Source organism: Astatotilapia calliptera, chromosome 18, assembly GCF_900246225.1.
Source record: "Astatotilapia calliptera chromosome 18, fAstCal1.2, whole genome shotgun sequence".
In the NCBI taxonomy this organism is placed as follows: domain Eukaryota; kingdom Metazoa; phylum Chordata; class Actinopteri; order Cichliformes; family Cichlidae; genus Astatotilapia; species Astatotilapia calliptera.
This window is the reverse complement of record NC_039319.1, coordinates 6,256,255-6,277,842: the sequence shown is the minus strand read 5'-3', so window position 1 is coordinate 6,277,842 and position 21,588 is coordinate 6,256,255.

The window sequence follows — 21,588 nt, the reverse complement described above, 5'->3', positions numbered from 1 at the left end:
GCACAACCATGTTTGTGCTGCATTATCACCTGACACTAGCAAGACTGGTTAGTAAGTTGCACATAATAACAACAATAATGAAATAAAGATTTTGCTCACCAAAATTGAAAAAGAAGCATCGTGAACAGTCTATACCACACAGCAATCCATATCGCTTATCATACAATCACATTAAAATGGTCCATTTTAATTGGCTGTAGCATATTCAGATAGGGCGTTGCTGTCTTTGTTGTAACACTCATCCTAAAATATTGTCCTCAGTATTGTTATCTGTAGCATAAAATACAATTTAAATGTAGCAAATACATCAATAAATGAAAGTAAATACAGCATTATTTTGTATTGCTGCTGCTATACAAAAATAAATAGAAAGAACAAAAAACAGTTGAATAAAAGTAATGAAAAAGAGAATGTATGTCAAATACGACCCCTAATCCAACTTGCATTCTGTCATCCAGAGCTGTCTCTAACCTTCTATTTTTCTGCCTTATGTTATGCTCCAACCCTTAAGTGGTTAACAGCCATCAAGCTTACTCCTAAATGGCCCAGATTGCCATTACTAAGGTTTTCTGGAGCCATCCCTTACCCTTTTAATGACAGCTGCTTCCGCCATTAATTCTCAATCAATAATGCAAAAACACTCAGAGAGAAGTCCATCCTGCCACAGCTTTATTTTCTAATGCTCTTCGAAAGCTAATGAGTCAGGCTAATTGGTCTGTCATCATCACCACTTAGGAGTTTACCACTTCCTCTGGTAAACTCCTATTTCTTGTTTAGCTTTATAGAGTATTAGCTGAACAGCTGGTTTTCACCCAATGTCTAGCAAAACTTCCACTGTCTCCAGTCTTGAATGTTTCTACAAGTCTTGCAAACCGAGCTATCTGAAAAAGTTAAGATGTAATATGTAAATAATAACAGAATCATTTGCAAATATCATCATTAGAACATAGAAAACATATCAAAGTTTTAAACAGAGAAAATGCACCGTTTCAAGAAAACTATTACCTGACTCTAACGGCAGGAACACATCTAAAATAAAAGTTGGACCAAGGCGATGTTTACCACTGTGTAGCAGTGCTTTTAGCTCAAGCTTGGCAGTTGGTAGACTTTAGGGAGAGGGATGTTTGATACAGGGTTCTACCTGTTCAACAGATTCAGGTCTTTCTTATTTTTATTTTGTACTTTAAGTCAACTTTTAAAAGGTCCTGACTGCAGGCAGGCAGCACTCTTCTACAACGAAGCCATGTTGATACAATATGTGCTTTGGCATTGCCTTGTGAGGCCTTCTGTAAAATAGATGCCATCTATATAGGAGCACATGTTGCTCTAAACCTGTATATGCTACTCACCATTGGTGCCTTTCTAGATGTGAAAGCTGCCTGTTTCAGAGGCACTAATAAACTCCGGTACAATCAGAGAGGCAGGTGTTTGAACTGAGCACTGATAACATGCCAGATGGTCCATCTCCTTTTCATTTTGCAGGAAACCATGCCCATGTTTCCCAAAAAATTTTTCAAACTTAGATTCAACTCCACAGAGCAGTTTTCCACTTTGGCTCAGTCCATTTTAAACGAGCCTTGGCTGAGAGAAGATGGCAGTGTGTCTGGATCGTGCTCACATTTGACTTGTGTCATGATTGAGTTTTAACCTGCATTTGTGAATGGAACAGTGAAATTTGCACACAGAAAAAGATTTGTGAGCCCAGGCAGTGATTTCCATGGCAGAATCATGCCTGTTTTCATTGCAGTGCTGCATGAAGGCCCAGAGATCACAAGCATCCCATGGCAATTTGCAGCCTTGTCCTTTGGATACAGAGATTTCTGCAGATATTCTTCCCAATTTTGTTTTCAGGGACGTTATTTTACAATATGTGACCCCTTTTTTTTTTTCCAGATTGATGAACCGCTACCAAACTTTGCTTCTCTAAAATACCCAGTCATCTGATCTTTTTCCAGTTAACCTAATTAGTTGTAAAATATTTCTCCAGCTGTTTCTTTTTAAACTTTTCCAGCATTTTGTTACACCCACCCCAGTTGGAATGTGTTTCTGGCAACAAAATCAAAATGAACTAATGTTTTTGAAGAAAACTCTCACTTTAAATATTTGTTTTCTATCTTCTGTTGTGAATAAATATGAATTATGAGACTTGTAAATCATTACATTCTATTTTTATTTACATTTTGTGCTGTATTTCAGGCTGTTTTTCTTTCAGAACTGGGACTGTACGATACAGAACCGTCTTTTATAGAGTTAATCATCTCAAAAAGGAAAGAAAAAAACAGATTCAAACAATATGCATGGGGAAACAGTAGCAAAATGCCCATTTATGCCACAGAGAGTGTATTATATATGTTGTCTGTTAATGATTTTGATTCAGGCTATTTATTCCTGTTGATAAATATGAAATGATATCGAAATCTCCCCATTAAGACAACCAGGAGAAATAAATAGGCAAAAAAAATAAATATTTATTTTTGGATGTGAGTAAATCAGTTTAATTCTTGTGTTTGCATTATCACATTTAATCTGTTACCAGTCAATACCAGTGTTTCAGGCCATTTCCTACACCTCATTTAGCAGAGCATACAACAGGGGAATCAAGAATATTTATGGTCAGTATAATGCATATGGAAGTCCAGTATGAAAAATCAACGAGGATATCTGTTTTCATAATGCAAGTTTGGATGAAATTACCATTTGAAAAAGCAATTATTACACAATACATAAATTTCCACATTGAAGTCATAGTCTTCCACACCCTGAATCCCCTGTGGCGTTAATGAAGGGACTTCCCAAATTTAATATTGTAAAAACATGTAGCCTGAAAGATTATCCACATCTCAGACCCTATGCAGTGTTGTTTGAAGAAATGCAATCATTCCGCTCAAACAAATAGTCTTTCATTCGATCAATACATGTTCAGACACAGGCGAGAGAAATCCTCTTCTTCATGGATTTTGTAATCAGCGTGAGGCTCTCAGTTACATGGTGACTGCTATGTATTTTTCAGTAAAGTCAAAGCAGTTAAGGTTACTAAATAATTGCAGTATTGAATGTATTTCAAACAAATGCAAATTATGTGATCTGATAGATGGACAATTGTCAGGAGTTGGCAGAAGATTTGTGTCCAAGGTCACATGACTTAGCGGTTGGATGTTAACACAACTTTAGTTTTTGCTCTAGATTAGCAATCAGCAGTGGAATTGCTACCTAATGACCACACAGCTCTCAAAGTAAGTAGGTGAGGGTCTAAAGATTTTTGTAGTAAATAGACTGATTCTTATATAGTGCTTTTCTACTCTCCCAGAGTACTTAAAGCACTCTATACAACATGCCACATTCACCCATTCACACAAGCACTGTTTCTATGCTTTCTAACTAACTACTACTCATACTCTGATGGATGCATCAGTGAGGAACTTGGGGTTAATATTTTGCCCGAGAATATTTTGCATGCAGACTAGGGGGAGCCAGGGCTTGAGCCACCAATCTTCCGATCAGTAGATGACCTGCTCTACCTCCTGAGCCCCCAGTATTCAGTAGCATGTACAGTAAATTCTTTGTCTTTCACGAATGAACACAAGTAATATGTATGATATCCTAAACTCAAGATTGTTCCTGTTGACTGCAATATATTGCAAATTTTTGATACATAAATATCAATACATAAAACACAAAAATGTTATACTTCTTGCACTTGTAGACCCTTCATCAAATTTACACAACAATTAATTCTACATTTGAATTTTGTTTTTATGTTTACTTGCTGTCACCATTAAACACAACTGGAGTTGAACAAATAAAAGCTAAAACTGTCTTGCTCTTCCAAGCCTTAATGATAAATCTGTGATATTGTTAAGTCTATTATCTTACATATTTGGCATTTTTTCCAGCTTTACTTTCTGACTTCACACGTTCGACTTTATTAATATAGATCGTCTCAACTCTTAGTGAAAAAATCAGCTGTTCTACTTCCAGTAGATCTGCCCATGTTTGGGATTTTTGAAATGTTGCCTCCTCTTTCTTGTAAGAGTATTTGTAGCTAAATTAGGAGACCCTGGGTTAACTTATTAAGTTGATAACCACCTTCATGTGACCACTTACACTGCTATGTTGAACTGCCTAGTATAGGACCGAGGTCTGCTGAAGTTTTGGTTTGTTGTTGTTCTCTTCCTTGCTTTGGATCCTTCCCAATTTCCTGTGGAATCAGTGATGAGCTGAATTCAATCAGCCCAGAGACTATTTAGCATTAGGAAGAGGCCATGCCTGGGGCTAGAGCATTTGCTAATCGTGCTATCAGGAAAGGTTACATTTTTCATCTTTCCCCCCATCTGATGGTCAAAAATTGTAGAAAGTGTATGAGGAAATATCTTGTTGAACATAAAGATATTCTGTGGCTAATGTTTGTCATTGCACATATTTTGAAACATATCTCAAATTATTTTTTTAACGTAACTATATTCTGGTATTCCATTTAAGACCAACCTGTTAATTTAACACACCCACCAAAGGTTAAAGAGAAAAGGTGTATTTCTCATGATATGCTATTGATGTAAAAACCCTTACCCTCAACAGATGTGCTTCATTTCTATCTAATTGAACTCTGTCTCACTGTGATTGGTCCCCCACTGTTTATGAATGGGAATACCGACTGGGAAATGTCATTCATGTGTTTGGCTCAGGCTCAGATTAAAGGTCCCATTATTGTCAAATGGCCCGCTGTTAATATCCCCAGGCACATTGCTCTGTGGAGGTCACCATGCTATTAGATACAAAACCAGACCATTAGCATTTTCCATGCATGCTGTGTGAGTGAGAGCTTTTAAATAGAGTCGAGACATTCTTTAGTATCATGTCATATTTGATCGTGAATACTTTTAGAAATAATTTTTTTTCCTTTGGCTAATCATTCTACAAGGACATAACATTCCCCTAAATATTTAAAACATCACATGTGAGGTAATTTTGTTACTAGAGTAGATTCCCTCCAGGTATTCATACATGAAAACATTTTCATAAAATAACATACTTACTTGAATATTTAGATTAAGCAAAACTATGCTAAATGCTAAATAACGTACAGATTGTACGTAAGATCTTAACTTAAGGACAAACATGTTGAAAAATAGAATGAGGCATGCATAAATCTTAACTCAACAACTCAACAACAAATGGACATTTTGGTCTAATTTTGGGCTTATTGGATTGAAACCAGAGCTGAACACAGAAGGGTAAACAATGGAATTGATGGTATTGATTGAATTACTGGAATCTGCCTTAGGTGATTAAGGGAGAAAAAATGGTTGGGATGAATTTCTTGGAAGCTGTAGCTAAGCTGGAGATGGTCAGATGAGGATCACTGTTAAAGCAACAGGGAAAATAAAAATGTATCAACGTGCTGAAGGATTTTCACTAATTCTGGCTATTTAAACTGAGGATCAACTGAATTTAAATTTAGTTCTTTAGAAAAATAAAAGCTTTTGATCAGTTTTTTCCTTCTTAAAGCAAAACAGACACTTTAAAGGTAATACTTTACTGCTCCTGACTTACAAATGATTGACAATCATGCATTTACACTACAGACTTGCTGGTGTTGCAACAGGAAATCAAGCATACCACATTTCTGGGAACACTGGTCATTCATTACTTGGTTGCATGTATGTGCAGAGGCTTTGGCAGAAATTATAGATGAGGAAAATCTCAGTTTTCAATTGCTAGCTTAACAATAAAACGGTTATTTCATAACACTGATCCAACATCAAGATAAAGGGCAAAGAAAGAAAGCTGTAAAAAAATGTCTGAATCTCTAAAGTTACAAGTCAGTGCAAAATGCAGGTTGATGACTAATCTCTTAGAGCTTGACTGTTCTCTGCGAGTATTTGTATTTGATGACAAAATAATCTTTATCTGATGTGGAATACAGTGAAAGCTTTAGCATTTAAATTGTTTATTCAAAAAATATTTCTCATTAATCAGAAAATGCTGATAGAAATCCTTGTGTTGAAATCAATATAGTTTGAATAATTAAAAGACAGATTCTCATTGTGGCACCTACTTGTGTTGTCCAAGTGTGTCTAAAAATAAAAATACTGGAGCTTTTTGTTGTTTTCATGAACTTTAATTCAACTTAACTTTTCTTCTAAAGACATTTCCAGCAATGCCAAGTATTATTTACAGTTGGTAAATAAACTGACTGCCTGCTAACTGACATGGGTGGTGCCACTAACTCGTAGGGCATCTTCACACCTATAGTTTGTTTACTTTGGTCCGAATCAGTTGATGAATTTATAAACTTGTAGCTTTCGCCATGGTTTGTTTTGTTTTCACACAGAGAAAAATCCAAATTAAGTCCAAGCAAACCAAAATGCATCACTAAAGACCATGTGACAATGTTCAGTCTGCTCATTGGTCAGATGTCGTGGGGAGAGAGCCACAAAAATAAATACAGGAAGTAGGTGCTGTGTGAGAAAACTAAGAATTTACATTCATTTTATAGCTAGTTGGTAGCGTGTATAGGTACTTTGAGGTCTCCAAAATATGGCCTGATTATTCAAGACCTTGTATGTGAAGAGAAGGATTTTAAATGTGATCATGAATTTAACAGGAAGTCAATGAAGGGAAGTCAGAATTGGAAAAACATGCTCTCTTTCTAGTTCCTGTCTCTATTCTTGCTGCAGCATTTTAGATCAACAGATCTTTTATCCTATTCTCTGTCCTCTCTTTCTTAAAATTTCTTCACCTCTCAGCATCACACATTATGTTTTTTCTAGCTAACTGTTCATTAGCTAGTAGACACAAAAGTGCTTCACATATTTTCTTATATGTATAGAGCTATTTGAAAAGTTGCACTTCAATTACTTACCATTTTTTTAAAAACAGAAAAAGTTACTCCGTAGTTCTATCTAGATACTTGTTACTGGGACTACAAGTGGAGCGTGGGATGTCATTATTTTCTTATTACTGAGCAAGCATTAGAAACAATTCCAGACTGCAACATGGCACATTAGCTCTTTTGACATAATTCGACAGTATCCATTAACCTGCTTATCAGATTTATTTATCAAATAACTGAAGGTGCGGGAATGCTTCTCTGGATTGCTTCAGACCACTTTAACCCTTGAAACATAAAAGTCTGAAACACAAACATTGAAAAATAATATTTGTTTTTACCAAATATTTGTGATGCCTTATCAATTATTTTTCAATGTATTATTTCGTGGTTTATTTCTTTTTATAAAATTACAGACTGCATGTTCTATGAAGAATGATGACAGTTATAACTTCTGCTTATGTACAGTAATATCCAATATGTTACCATCAAAAACAGATGGCGTCACCATTTTTAATGGTCAATAAAGTTCTCTTGAGGCATGTTCAATCATCTAGGTAAGGAAGTCCCAAAAAGTTGATTCTGGGAAAAATAAAGTTGATTTGTGACTGGAAGCCTGTCTGGCAAGTTTCCTAAAAATATTTCCTTTAGTGTCATTTGAGTGTTGATGGTATTGTGAGTAGGGTGCTAAACCCAAAACATCTGACTTTACCTAGATGGACAAGTGGTCACGACCTTATACATAAAATTACACTGGGCTGAAGCAACATGTACAAAAGGCAACAAAGTCCACAGTAATAGATCAGTGTGATATGATGCCATCAACATAAGCATGTTTTCATCTAGCTCATGATAAAATATGATGAGCTAGATGAAAACCTTTTCCAAACATTTTCTTCTTTTCAACCAATCTAAAAAGAATAGTTTCAGATTCACTTAACTTGATACATAATTATCCAATGCACACTAATAACATAACCTCAAAATTGGATTTTTCTCCACTAGTAACCGTAATATTAACATTATTATCCAGCCTGTTGACTTGAATCAAAACTCAAACACAACAAATATGCCATATGGTTTGGCATTATAAGCCTCACTGAAAAGCACTAGTTGAATCATCATATCAAAAAGAAAATAACCCTACTCCTCTCCTCTCACAGGGTATCCAGACCATGATAAAGCTCTTTTGATTGAGATTAATAGACCCCCTCCTTTCCCCAGTGTGGTTTATTCCATTTTTTTCTTTTTTTCTTTTTTGCTGGCAAGGATTTTCCACATCCCGCTAATCTCTTTAAACATTTTCAGGCAAGCCGAATGCAGACTGGTTTGAGTGATCAGGCTAAATTGCCTAAAAGGCCATTAATAGTTTATGGTGCTGAGGCTGAGGCTGATGAAAGACAGGCAGGAGGAGGAGAAGAAGAAGACGAAAGCTAATTAAATCAGTGTCAGGGGGTCGCTGGTGTCTTGGGCTGGCATGGTGGGCCGTAAAGATTACCATTATCACTTTCATTACCCTGGCGGTGGTGAGAGGGGGATGTAAGGGATGGAGGGACACATGGTATCATATTACTTTGTCGTCCCGTTTACAAAGCTCTGACAATTTCTATTATCATAAAGTTACAGCACAGGAGGGGAGAGATTTTATTTCACCAGCACCGTTCCCCCACCCTTTGCTATATAATTACCACAATATGCTTGATATCAAGATGTCTAGATACTTTATACAAAGAGCTCATTTAGGGAAGCAAAAATAGATAAAAGCCAAGGTTTTAGGTGTATTTAAAATAATTAATGACTTTTCCCCACAGTAAAAAACTCACAAATATTCTATTAGATTTTTCATTTTTCTTCCCTCCTTGTAGCTCAGCAAACTCACATCTCATCATCTTCTGTTGTCATATACATTTTATTTACTAGGGAAAAAAAGGCTTCAATCTCTGGTGACTGAAGCTCACTAAATCCCTCCTTTATGTGTTCCATAAACTTATAACAGTTCTATATTTATAATGAAAAAGAACTATTATTAAACTTTGAGAATAAAAGTCAAGAATGTGGAGGTAGGCCAGTGAGAAATCATATATGCCATGCTTTAGAATTACTGCTTGCTCATTGTTTGTCCAGTAAGGTAATAACAGGAATGACCTTGTTCCCATAGCAATCTGTTGTTCATTATTGGATGCCGGTTTGGACCTGGTCTGTAACTCTTTCAAACTTCTCTCTCGTCCACCCTTTCTTTCAGCTGCTGCCATGGACTAGGGTCTGCCAGCCTGGGTGGTTTAACTTAGTGTGCTGCCACTGGGTGGGGTTTATAAATATGCACTAATGAGCTAGCGGCTGATTGTGCAGTGGCACGCTTACTCATTACCCAAGATTGCCATGGAGACTCTGTCTGCGGAGGCAGCACTGGATGCCACGGTAAATGCATATGGAGAAGCATATATTCAGGGGAGTGTGCAGAGACAGTATACTTGAAATAAATACCCACTAATGAGGAGGCAGAAATGGATTGATGATAATGATGACATGATGATTTTGACTCTGCAGCTTGTATTTCATGTTCATAGTCAAAAACTGCACTTGGCTTTTTCATAGCAATATGTTTTACTGAAATATAGTGCAAAGTATATAAAACAGATGGCATACACATTAAGTATTCCTTAATGATTACAAATAGTGATTTATAGACTGCTGACCCTACAATTTCCTCAGACCGATGGCTTGTAAGAACAATTGCTTCACTTTCACCTAAGAAACTCCAGCCTGTTTTTTAAATAACACTGTAAAGCTGTAAAATGATCATTTCTCTGTTTATAGATAGAAATATGAATATATGAAGAGTCAAACAGAATACATGCGGAGCTACATTCATGAATACAATCACTACACCTGTTGACGCCACATAAATATAAATACTCATAAATATAAATACTCATAAATATAAATACATTTGGGTAACAGTGAGTGACAACTTTCAAGGCAGTCTTCATAATTGCTGATCAAAGTCCATCCATCCACCCAAATAACATAATTGCTAGGAAAAATTACTATTACTAAGGGTATATGCTAATGCAAAACTAATGAAGGCTGTCATATTGTTAAAGTTGCACGGATAGATATGCAGATTATGTATGTATCTGACCGTATAAGAGAAAAAAGTATAAGCACAAATTAAGTAGCAATAAACCAGTATACACACAACATCCAACATATATTGTGAATTATATTGTTAGAATTTTTAGGAATGACACACATATTGGGGTGTGACAAAAAAAAAACCTATCAAAGACTGAGAATCTTATTTCATGTCATTATTATCAGTTATTGTCCAAATTTCATCATATCTGCAAAAAACAACGATTCACCAACTAGTGTAACTGAGTGCACAGCTCAAATTATGACTGCCTCTAACATGTGTTTATATAGGGTTATTGACTTTTGTTGCCTGCAGTGAAAGCAGTCTGATGTTCTGTCTTTTATTATCTGCAATGGTACTAACTGTTTCTGGTCTGGTCTGGTCCAAAACAAAACTGGGAGAGGGGGATTAGAGAGACAGCCGGCCTGTTGGATCTGAGCCTGGTTTCTATAAATCGTGTGTTTAGGGAGGCTTTAGCAAATGGCCAATCAAAAATGTCAGGACAGGTTATGTAATAAGACATAAATCACTTCTGAGATTATTTTTGTTTTGGTGTTTTATCTGAAATGGCTGTGCAGCTGTGATCTGGGTTAACAGAAATCTTTTTTTTTCTTCTCCCCGTTGGTGTAAAATGTGCGATTTAAAAATACCCAGTGACAGGTTTTAGTTTGAAAATTCAGATTTCTGTTCTATTTCATGGATAGTTTAAGAAAGAGTGGACCACTAGTCAAGAGTGAAATTATAGTGGATTAGGTGAGTAGATGGCAAAGTAATCTAACACAGCAGTACCAAAATTTACCTCTCATTTATACTAATGGTTCTTACAAATTCAAGAACAGTTGAAATATCTTTAGCATAAAAATGTGTTAACTGAAACTCACAATCCTCATTCATTCTGGAAACTAAGTAAATAATTAAAGCCTTCTAAGTATGGTTTTGAAGCACTGATTACCTGCAGAGAAATGCCTTCTAATTGGATTCAATTGTGCTACACTTAACTGCTCTATGCAAAAACCTCTTGAAACCCTAGCTCACTGTTGCATGCCCTACTGGAATTTAATTCGCTGAAAAGGACTGAAATGATGCCATATACACCACTTAACACAATAAAGCTGAGGCTCCACATTGTAACTTCCCTCATAAAATAGTGATTTTACACTATCCATGACTGAACAGCTTCATGGAGCTGAATTAAAAACCCTAAACTAGAAGAAATTGGGATCTGTTTTAGAGGCACATTTTTTTTTTAAGTATGAAAAGACATGTGCAGATGAATGTGCCTGATCCCATCTGCTGGTGGATCACTGACTTCCTGACGGACAGGAAGCAGCATGTGAGGCTGGGAAAGAATGTCTCGGACTCCCGGACCATCAGCACCGGCTCCCCTCAGGGCTGTGTTCTTTCTCCTCTGCTCTTCTCCCTGTACACCAACTGCTGCACCTCCACCCACCAGTCTGTCAAGCTAATCAAGTTTGCAGATGACACCACCGTTATTGGACTCATCTCGGACGGGGATGAGTCTGCCTACAGGAGGGAGGTTGAACGTCTGGTGTCCTGGTGCAGCCACAACAACCTGGTGCTGAATGCCCAGAAGACAGTGGAGATTATTGTGGACTTCAGGAAGCACACAGCCCCACTCCCCCCCATCATCCTGACTGACACCCCCATCACCTCTGTGGACTCATTCCGCTTCCTGGGTACCACCATCACCCAGGACCTGAAGTGGGAGCCCACCATCACCTCCGTCATTAAGAAAGCCCAGCAGAGGATGTACTTCCTGAGGCAGCTGAAGAAATTCAACCTGCCAACACGGACGATGATGCAGTTCTACACTGCAATCATCGAGTCCATCCTCACCTCCTCCATCACCGTGTGGTATGCTGGAGCCACTATCAGGGACAAACAGAGACTGCAGCGTGTTGTGCGCTCTGCTGAGAAGGTGATTGGCTGCAGACTCCCATCTTTGCAGGACCTGTACACCTCCAGGACATTGCGGCGTGCAGCTCGGATCTCAGCTGACCCTTCTCACCCTGGACACAGTCTGTTTGACCTGCTCCCCTCAGGCAGGAGGCTCCGGTCCATTCGCACCAGAACCTCTCGCCATAAGAACAGTTTCTTCCCCTCTGCTGTTGGACACATGAACAATAACCATATGACTGTTCCCGCTACTAACACATGACCCTACGCTGTGTTCACTGCATCATTCCATGTTTGGCACTGATCACCACCTGCACTCATGTATATATCTTTCTACGTAGCACTCTTAATTCTTATTCTCATGTATATATCTCATGTATAGCTCATGCACATATCTTTCTACGTAGCACTTTTAATTCTTATCCCTACTTTTATTTTTTCATGTCTATTTAAGTGCTATTTATGACACTATGTTTGCACTGAAGCACCGCAGCAATTTCCTAATGTTGTAAACCTGCTCAACATTTGGCAATAAACCCCTTTCTGATTCTGATTCTGACATCAAACTATAATAATCAAAAGAAACAAGCAAAATAGAAAACAAAATAGGCAGAAATAGGTAAAGTTTTGGTACAAATAGACATTTTTTTTAAAGTTATTTCATGTCTTATGATTTTTATTTTTATTTATTTATTTTTATATGTCTTGGCATTTAATATTTAATTATCGTGGCGTTAGTTTGACCTCATTAGCATGAATTTTGAACATGTTAAATATAACAAATGTCCTTTTAGGTGTGATCATATAGCTCCTGAGTTTATAAATTATATTTATATAATTTAAACTTCTGTTTCGAGAGTATCCTCTTATGCACCTTTGCAATGCATCCATCGGAGTGTGAATGTGTATAAATGTTAGACAGTAAGCATTTAACAGTTTAGAAAAAGTGCTTGTGTGAATGGGTGTGATTGGCCTGGTAAATGGTAAATGGCCTGTATTTATATAGCGCTTTACTAGTCCCTAAGGACCCCAAAGCGCTTTACATATCCAGTCATCCACCCATTCACACACACATTCACACACTGGTGATGGCAAGCTACATTGTAGCCACAGCCACCCTGGCTGTGGCTGCATTGGGTAAATGAATTAGTTGTATAAAGCGCTTTGAGTGCTCAGATAGAGTAGAAAAGCGCTATATAAGAACCAGTCCATTTACCATCTATGACCATAAGAACAATTTTATTTTTTTATTGTTTGTTTGTTTAGGGCATCAGCACAAACTTGTCTCATGTCCTCTGTACCCTTTTATGAGCTCAGCCATCAGTTCCATCTCCCACTGCTGCTAATGTTTCTGCTAGTGCTGAACCGTTCTACTGCCAGGCTCCGTAATGGAAAAACAGAGGGTCCAGGCACTAGTTGTCCAAGTACTTTGTGTGTGTTTACACTTGTGTAGACAAGCGGAAGGATACACTGTGTATTTGTGTACTTGAGTGTATATGCGTACATGTATTTGACTGTGGTATGGTAAAAAGAAAGTAAAGAGAATGCACATTTCATCTAAACACATATATACAGTCTGAGATTGAATGTATGGTGGACTAGTGGTCTGTATGTAGTGATGTCTGCATGTATGTCTTGTTCGTGTATGCATTCATGCATGTGTTTGTGAACTCACAATCCAAAGCTCTGAAGCAAATGAGAAATGTGGGATGGGTGGAGGACAACATCGGGGAGTGGGTTGTTTTAAGGGGTGACAGTTCTCCAACATCTGCAGGCCCACTCCCACATTCAGGGAATTCCTTGAGAAACGTACACTATTTTTCTTAGCTACTCAGAGGGGGGCAGTCAGGCCAACTTTGTCTTCGATATTGTATTTTTTTTTCCCCCTCTGATACACTGTGTAGAGGAAATGAGTTTCAGTTGCAGAGAGACAAGAGTGACAAAAGGGGAGGGGGGTTGGATGGTTTTCATTTAGCGCTCTTTATGAGTCAGGACAAAGCTAGCTGGGTCAGAGAGGAGCTGCGTGCAAGGAGAGGAGGGAGTTCACTTGTCTGGTTGACGTATGACAAATGCATGTAAGAGATGCAGGCAGAGGGGAATTGGTTTCTTCCTTTCTCAGTGAGATGGAGATGACTTTTTTTTCCCCTTTCTTTCTTCCCTCCAGGCAATGAGGTTATGGATTTGGACAGGTGTGAATACTGATGATGAATAGTAATGTTGTTAGCTTGAATGGAGTTCTAAGATGGATGGAGTGAGCATTGGCTTTTGATTATGATGACTACAAGAGGTTTAGCTATTCTTATGAGAGTTTATGGAGTATTATCTAGTGTAAACTGCAAAGTAAATGGATTCTCAGCCTTGTAGTTGAGATCTGTGTGACTTTGCATGCCACTCACAATTTGAAAAATCTAAACTCGCATCTATCACTTTGTAAAGGGAGGCAAAAGTACAAAACACACACACACACAAATATACCTTGCAGTTTTATCCAAAGGACTCAGTTCTTAATGCAGCCATTCACACCGACCACGTAATTTTGCTGGATACATTTCTGGCATTATTTTTTTATCAATATTTTCCATTTCAAATACACAGATCTGGTCAATCAGACCACTGCATTTTTCAACAAATCTGATTATAGCTGAAAACAGCACCAGTACTGAATAATAATAGTGAAAATAACATTTTACCTCAGATGCACGGCTAGATGCTGCTGGTCCATCGGCTATCTGAAAGGATTTCTCTGCCTTGTCAGATGTGGTCTCAACTCTGCCAACAGGAGCTTTAACTGCCCCACTGACATCTGAAATAATTATGAAAGTAGCCGTGATACAGATTCAACTTCTGGATCAAACCATGAAATGCTCCGGCCTTTTTGTGAGAACTGGATGACCTCAGAATCCCAGTTTCTTACTTTTCATTGTTTAGAAACCTCAGGACCAGCTCTTCATTGCTTGATGTCGACTTCATTTTGCTCACAGTGTGTTTTTTAAGGACACTTTTTGTAAAAATGCAATGCTTTTGGTGTGTATGTACGTTACTCAACAAGTTTGCAACCGAAAGTTTCAGAATTTTGTGTGGGTAATGGCGTAGTGGGTAATGGCCTTTACAACTTCTTACCAAGTTTCCTGCAAATCAGCTTTGTATTTTGTGAAATTTAAACTGACAGACTGACAAAACACACTCAAAGCTCTTCACAGACACATGTGCCCACAAACACACGTACGCACATACATGTACAAACATACACACCAATAATATCTACAAGCCCTGAGCAACATGAGTCAGGGAAGAGCTGCAAGTCATACCAAAGATTTCACAGAAAGTAAAACCCACCCTGATTCTTGTTTGCCCCATAATCTTCCAGCGCCCCTCCTCTAACAACTCCAAACTCTGACAACAACAAAACTGTAGTAAATTTCCACTAGCTTAGTCCTTCTCAGTTCTACTGCCCTTCGCTTGGAATGTCAAACAGGTTTTTCTCTGTCACTGTCATCCCAAAGCATGTATGCTGAACGTACAGGAATAGGCCTCTAAACTTATTATTATTATTTTTTGTGTGTATCAGAAAACTTAATCTCCCAGGTCATTGTGTATTACTTACCAAAGACTTCTAATACCACTGTGTGGGTTAAAGTGGGTGTTCCAGTGGACACCCAGTGAGTCATATATGGACGTCCTTTGAAAATGTGAAGAGATGAACTAACACATTGTGAAATTGTTGTCTTTTATTTGTGATGAATGAGTAAACTTTACACGATTAAGATCTGATTTACTCTTTCACAACCACATAACTGTTTCTTCATCATGCATGGTTTATACATTTTGACACAATAACACTTTGGTACCGTATATTTAAACTCTTTAGGTTTTTGTCCTTAGCCAGCTTCTGAACACTTCTCTCCCGCAGTTCTTACTGACCAAAACAATTAAATCAATGGTCACTAACAGTGCATTAAACTGCGGATTGGCTCATTACGGCACAGAGCCAGTAATCAACATGACTCATTACATGTTTGTAACTTCCTGTTTTCACCATAACCTGATCTGTGTTGAGTTGAATGGATTGCATTTACTGGATGTGCTCACCTTATGCGTGTTTTTATAGCAGCTAGGACTAAATGAGTTCTCCCACACACCAAACATTTTCATATTATAAAAGTGGAGACTGGTCAGAATTTGTTGCTATTTTTGTTTTTATTTATCTCCTTTAAAATCTTTTCTAATACAATATTACATTTTGCAAAATACAATTTGCCAATACTGAGCTAACGCAGAGAGAACAAATAGTTTTAAAAGCAGTTAATGCCAAAGGTAACTTGGAGCCAAAGCTTATCTCTTTAACTCAGTATTTTGGGTAAAGGGTTAGGAATATACATTTTCATATATAGTGTAAAGACTTTAAAATGCATAAGTACAGAAGGATAGAAATGTCATATTTTTTTGTTGACTGTGATGGTCACAGAGATTGTACGTGATAACATCTAAAATGCCCTAATGTTATGAGATATCCCTTAGAAGATATATATAAGAATGACATTAACTCATGCACTCACATAATCGTAACACAATCAGTGAAATATTACCAGGCAACAAATTACCTCCTTAAAATATCAATCACCTGATGTTTATTAGTGTTGGCATAATTCAATTACCAGGCCCGGACCATGACAGCAGTAATTCAAACCATGAAAGGTCCGAGAAGGGCACGGTCTGTTTGTCTCCAGCTGATACGTTCCTTACCGACAAAACCTCCCTGACCCTCAGTATCAGCCTACAACCTCTGACCTCAGGCATTAGACCTAGCCAACATCTGGTTGGAGGCGCCCCTCCACCACTGCTGTCTGTGTGGAGAGAGGGTGGACAAAGATCAGCTTTGAAGCTGACATTTCAAAGAGCTGGTGGTGTTCGTCTATGGTGGGTGTGGGCTAGTTTGAGGACAGTCAGAAATGATTACATCTATGTTTTGATTGTAATGCAGACATGGAAATGATTGGGTAATTTCATCTTCTTTGTTTCAAAACTTTTGACCAGCATGATGAAATAAAAAAGGACTCTTTACTGACTATTTATATTAAATATATTTTAAATAATTTTGCAGATGACAACAGAGTCTCTCCATCATATCAGCACCCTGGATGTAAGAGGTTACAAGTTCAAACTCTTACACCAGCCAGTCTGTCCAATACATGCTATGAAATGACTGAGCTAAACACTGAGCTCCTGCCTGAGAGTCTCCCTAGATAAGACCATCAGCTAAACACCTCAGATGCAGATTTCTGTCTTGTTAGCAGACAGCTTGACGGTGGCAATTTTCTCCACCAGCTACTCAGCTGTGGCCCACTTCTAAAAGATGCTCTTTTATAGTTTTGCTCTCCTGCATGTAAATTCCCTTCACCAGCAGATGTAGAAGCTAGTCACTCTGAACGACAAGTCCCATCTGTGAATTCCTCATTGCGGATGTGACCAAACAAACAAGAGCGGGAGAACAGTGGCTTTCAGTGGCGCCATATGCTTTCCATACTCACACTTAAAATCAACACCACAAAGCAAATTGTGTTTTCATTTGAGAGTCTATTATGAAACAAAAGCACATGCTGGGGATAGAAAAGAATGTGCTACCACTGAAGAAAAATGTGCTGTGAAGTAATCCCTGCCTCCACTCATGACTTAAAAGATGTACAGCTGGCTTTCACATGCTTCAAATTCCGCATACTGTAAAAACACATTGCAGCACTTATACAATTACTGCATGAACACTGGATAAATACAGCAGGATTTATAGATTCAATAAATGCCAAAGCACAGTTCTTCACAGGGTATATCAGAAAGATTTGTATTGCTTGTCTGTTGTGAAATGAACTTTTCACATTTACATTGAAACTTTTAAAGCACTCACTTACAGTCCTCATCTTCTGTTGCAAATAAACTGCCTTCCTAGGGTTAGGTTTTGAGGAGAACTGATTTTCTTACAATTCAAGTTGGGTATTGAAGGTGTCTTTAAAACGTCCATCAGGCCAAGCGTTGTTAGAATGTTGTTGACAAATAATTTTTCATGTGCTGTTTGGTTAGGTTAAAATATACCATGCTAGTAAAGTATGCTAACCTCATTTAATGCTTCTGCTAGTTTTTCTGTGTTTCCAGGATATAGATTCCTGCTTTTTCTATAATGTATGATCGAATACACGAACAGGAGCAACAGATAAAAAGCGAGAAAACAAATTGTTAACATATGCTGACTACTTATGCACATATTAGTTAGACCTGCAGTCCCCAACCCCCAGGTCATGGACCAGTACCAGTCCCTGAGTCTTTTGGTACCGGGCCGTGAGAGTTGAGGCTCGGGTGTGAAATTGATGGTTTTCAGGGGGATTTTATCGATTTTTAGCGCTATTTTTTTAAAATCATTTTTAGCGTTAACTCTGTTTCCCTGGGTCTTTTCCTGTGTGTTATGAATAAATCTTCTTTTTTTGGTACTGGTTTTATTTTGTTGTATTTATCCGTGACACCTTAAAGGCCAGTCCATGAAAATATTGTCGGACATAAACCGGCCCGAAATGTAAAGATGACAACTTTACATTTCGCCCATGGCATTTTTGAACATCTTGTTCGCTATTAAACAACAGCTAAAATGTCGCTTTTATTTATCTGTTAAGTAGAAGCATTTTGTGAAATTTTGAAACTAGATTGCAGTGATTTGCACAAACCAACACTATTACCAAATCAAAGGGTAATACTGGATGGTTCAAGAAGGTTTTTTTTTCTTTGTTTTGTTTATTTTTTTTTCAGTAATGGCAACTAGAATTTGATAAGAAACAAAAGATGGCAAATATGTGGCAAATACATGGTAAACTAAAACTCTATTAAGGAATAAGCTGTAATTAAAATGTCATTTGCAAATCTTAAAACGTATTCATGAACTTAAATCTATCAATGTCATGCTCTAGCACTTATTATCAGCCATTCTGTATTACCAAGATGACACTGGGTCTCCTGCCCTCAGCTTTTGTTTTGATCGGTGAAACCCCTCACCTGCATGACTTGATGGATACAAAGCAGTTACTGTGGTTTGATGTTTATCATAGCTCAAGTCCTGGCTTGAGTCAGTGTGTCATTTTGTGTGTGTGGGATGATGGTGGTGAGGCTAATCAGAATCAGCTTTATTGGCCAAGTATGTGTACACGTATTCTTCTTGACAAAATAGAAAGATAATACAGACAATAACAACAAGAATATGGTAAATTGCAAGATTTATTTATTTTATGGTACAAAATGCTGGATTTATGGAAAAAACAAGGACGTCAGGATCTTTTTTACTGTATGTTGAGTTTGTACAGTGCATTGATTAAGGGGAAAATGCATCCAGACCCATGTGGGCCAGTGTGAAAAAACCTAATAACACTTGGCAGCAGGAAAGCATTTGCGTACACAGTAATTTTGGCTCACTCTTCTTTGGAGAATTGTTTTAAATCAGCCATATTGGACGGTTTTAGAGCAGGAACCAATTTACACAGTGGTCAAATATCCAGGTACAATTATGCCAGAAGCTTGTTGATGGCTACCAAAAGTGCCTGGTTAAGATTAAACCTGCTAAGGGACATTTAACCAACAATTATTTGGAGTGTATGTATATTTGAGCCTGTACTGTATCTATGCTTTTGATCGCTTTGACCTTGCAATGATTAGAGAAAATCCAAAATAAAAAAAAGTGCACTTTTTTGTAAAGTATTATTGTCAAGGGCAAGCTACAGTAATGATTCATAAATAATTATAAATGTATATTACATAATGACATAATTTAAAAAAGAGCCAGACCCCAAAACTCTGTTCCATTTTAAGCTTGTGTAACCGTAAATCTATTCCTTTGTAAAGCAATCTTTGTGTAGCTTTCCTTGTTTGTTTTCTTCTTCTTTTTTTTCTTTTAGAAGAACGGTTAGTGGAATGATGAAGTGTTTGTGCAACAAAGAGACAATTATAATGGTGGTGATGTTTGGGGTTTGGGGCCTGAGAGGTAAGAAGATGTAACTACATGAATGTGAGTGACTGGAACTCAGCCAAGAACTGTCAAATCCCTGAACTGTTAGCTTGCAGGAGATCTATTACATAACACACACACACACACACACACACACACACACACACACACACACACACACATACATGTTCACCTGACCTACATTACCCTGCTGTCTAAAAGAAAATTTCCACTCAATTTATGCCTTGGGGCTTTAGGGAAGAGCTTAGAGAAGGGGGGCAATCTGCCAGTGCAATTGAGCAAAGGTACAAAAAAAAAAAAAACAACAACCATAAAAGAAGAAAGGGATTGCCAAATTGGATGAGATAGATAAAGTTGGAAACTTCAATATATGTATTATACTTCATGTTAATCTGATCAATCTCAAAATAATTTAATCAACTGACTAAACATAGACTAAATGATAGTTTCGCTTCAAAAGCCATGAGTCTAGCATGGCTAAAAAAGATAAGTAATGAAAGAAATCCTAAATGGAGCTACCCATATCAAATTCCAAAGAAAACTGTCTGTCTGATAGGAAGAGTGTTTTACATAAATGTTCCGGGTCACTCATATTATCATTTATGTAAAATACTTTTATTTTAAATTAAGATCCCATCAAACTGGTGAGAAATGTTCAATGGCAACATGTTTCAGGGAGACATTAGAGTTACCTAGTATTGCAAGATTTATGTTGTAAGGCTGATTATGGGAAACACTCACATGTTACTTGCAGTTATGTTAGGATAGCTGTGAACTCTGTCTGATAAAAAATAATACATTTGAAAAAAAAAACAAAAGCACTTTGCGGGCTATCAAAATAGAAAAAAAATATGCAGTTGTACTCTCTTCACAAAACTAAGAAAACTGCTGCAAGCAGAATAGAAACATAAGTGGAAGGTGATTGTGATCAGAGTCTTACCTTGAGAAACAGACATTTACCAGGTTCCTGCAAGCTACAAAACACCACTCTTAACATTAGCACTGAAGAAGTGGAGGTGGCCCTCTAGGCAAATTGCAGAGAAAAAGCCAGATCTGAGTGTGGCCAATGAAACACAGGCGTGAGAAAGCAGAAAAAGTTTATATCTGTCGCAAAAAGAAGGAACATTTGTGCCATAAAATATGGGGATATTGAACATAATTTTTCTTGTGCTGTCCATCCATGGCATATGGCATTACCACGCCATATGCCATGGATTCATTTTCATTCTAGGAAAACAGGACAGTGAACCAAAACAGATTCCAAACTAGGTGCGAAATATTTAAAGAAGAAACAGTTGGTGACTAGTGCAGTTACCACATCTCTACCTTGTTGAGCTGCCATGGGAACAGCTTGATTGTAAGCAAGACCTGCCCATCAAAGCAATACAAAGTACGGGAGGCGCTCTGGGGAGCAGAGTTTGAAATTTCTCCAGATTACCTCAAGGCATAACAGCATACGACTGACATGCAGTAAACTGAAAGATGGATGCATATAGAAAATACCTACTTTTAAATACATGTAAATTAAGCAATACAATCGTAAAACCAGTTTCTGCTATTTTAAACTTTTGAGCATGTCTAAGCCTTCTTGTTACAATCTTCCCACAGATGTGAATATAAATGCTTTTTATCTGAAAGATGAGCGTCCTGCCAAAACCTGCTGTGATTACACTGATTGGAGACTCCGTTTTTCTTTGTATTTTTAATTTA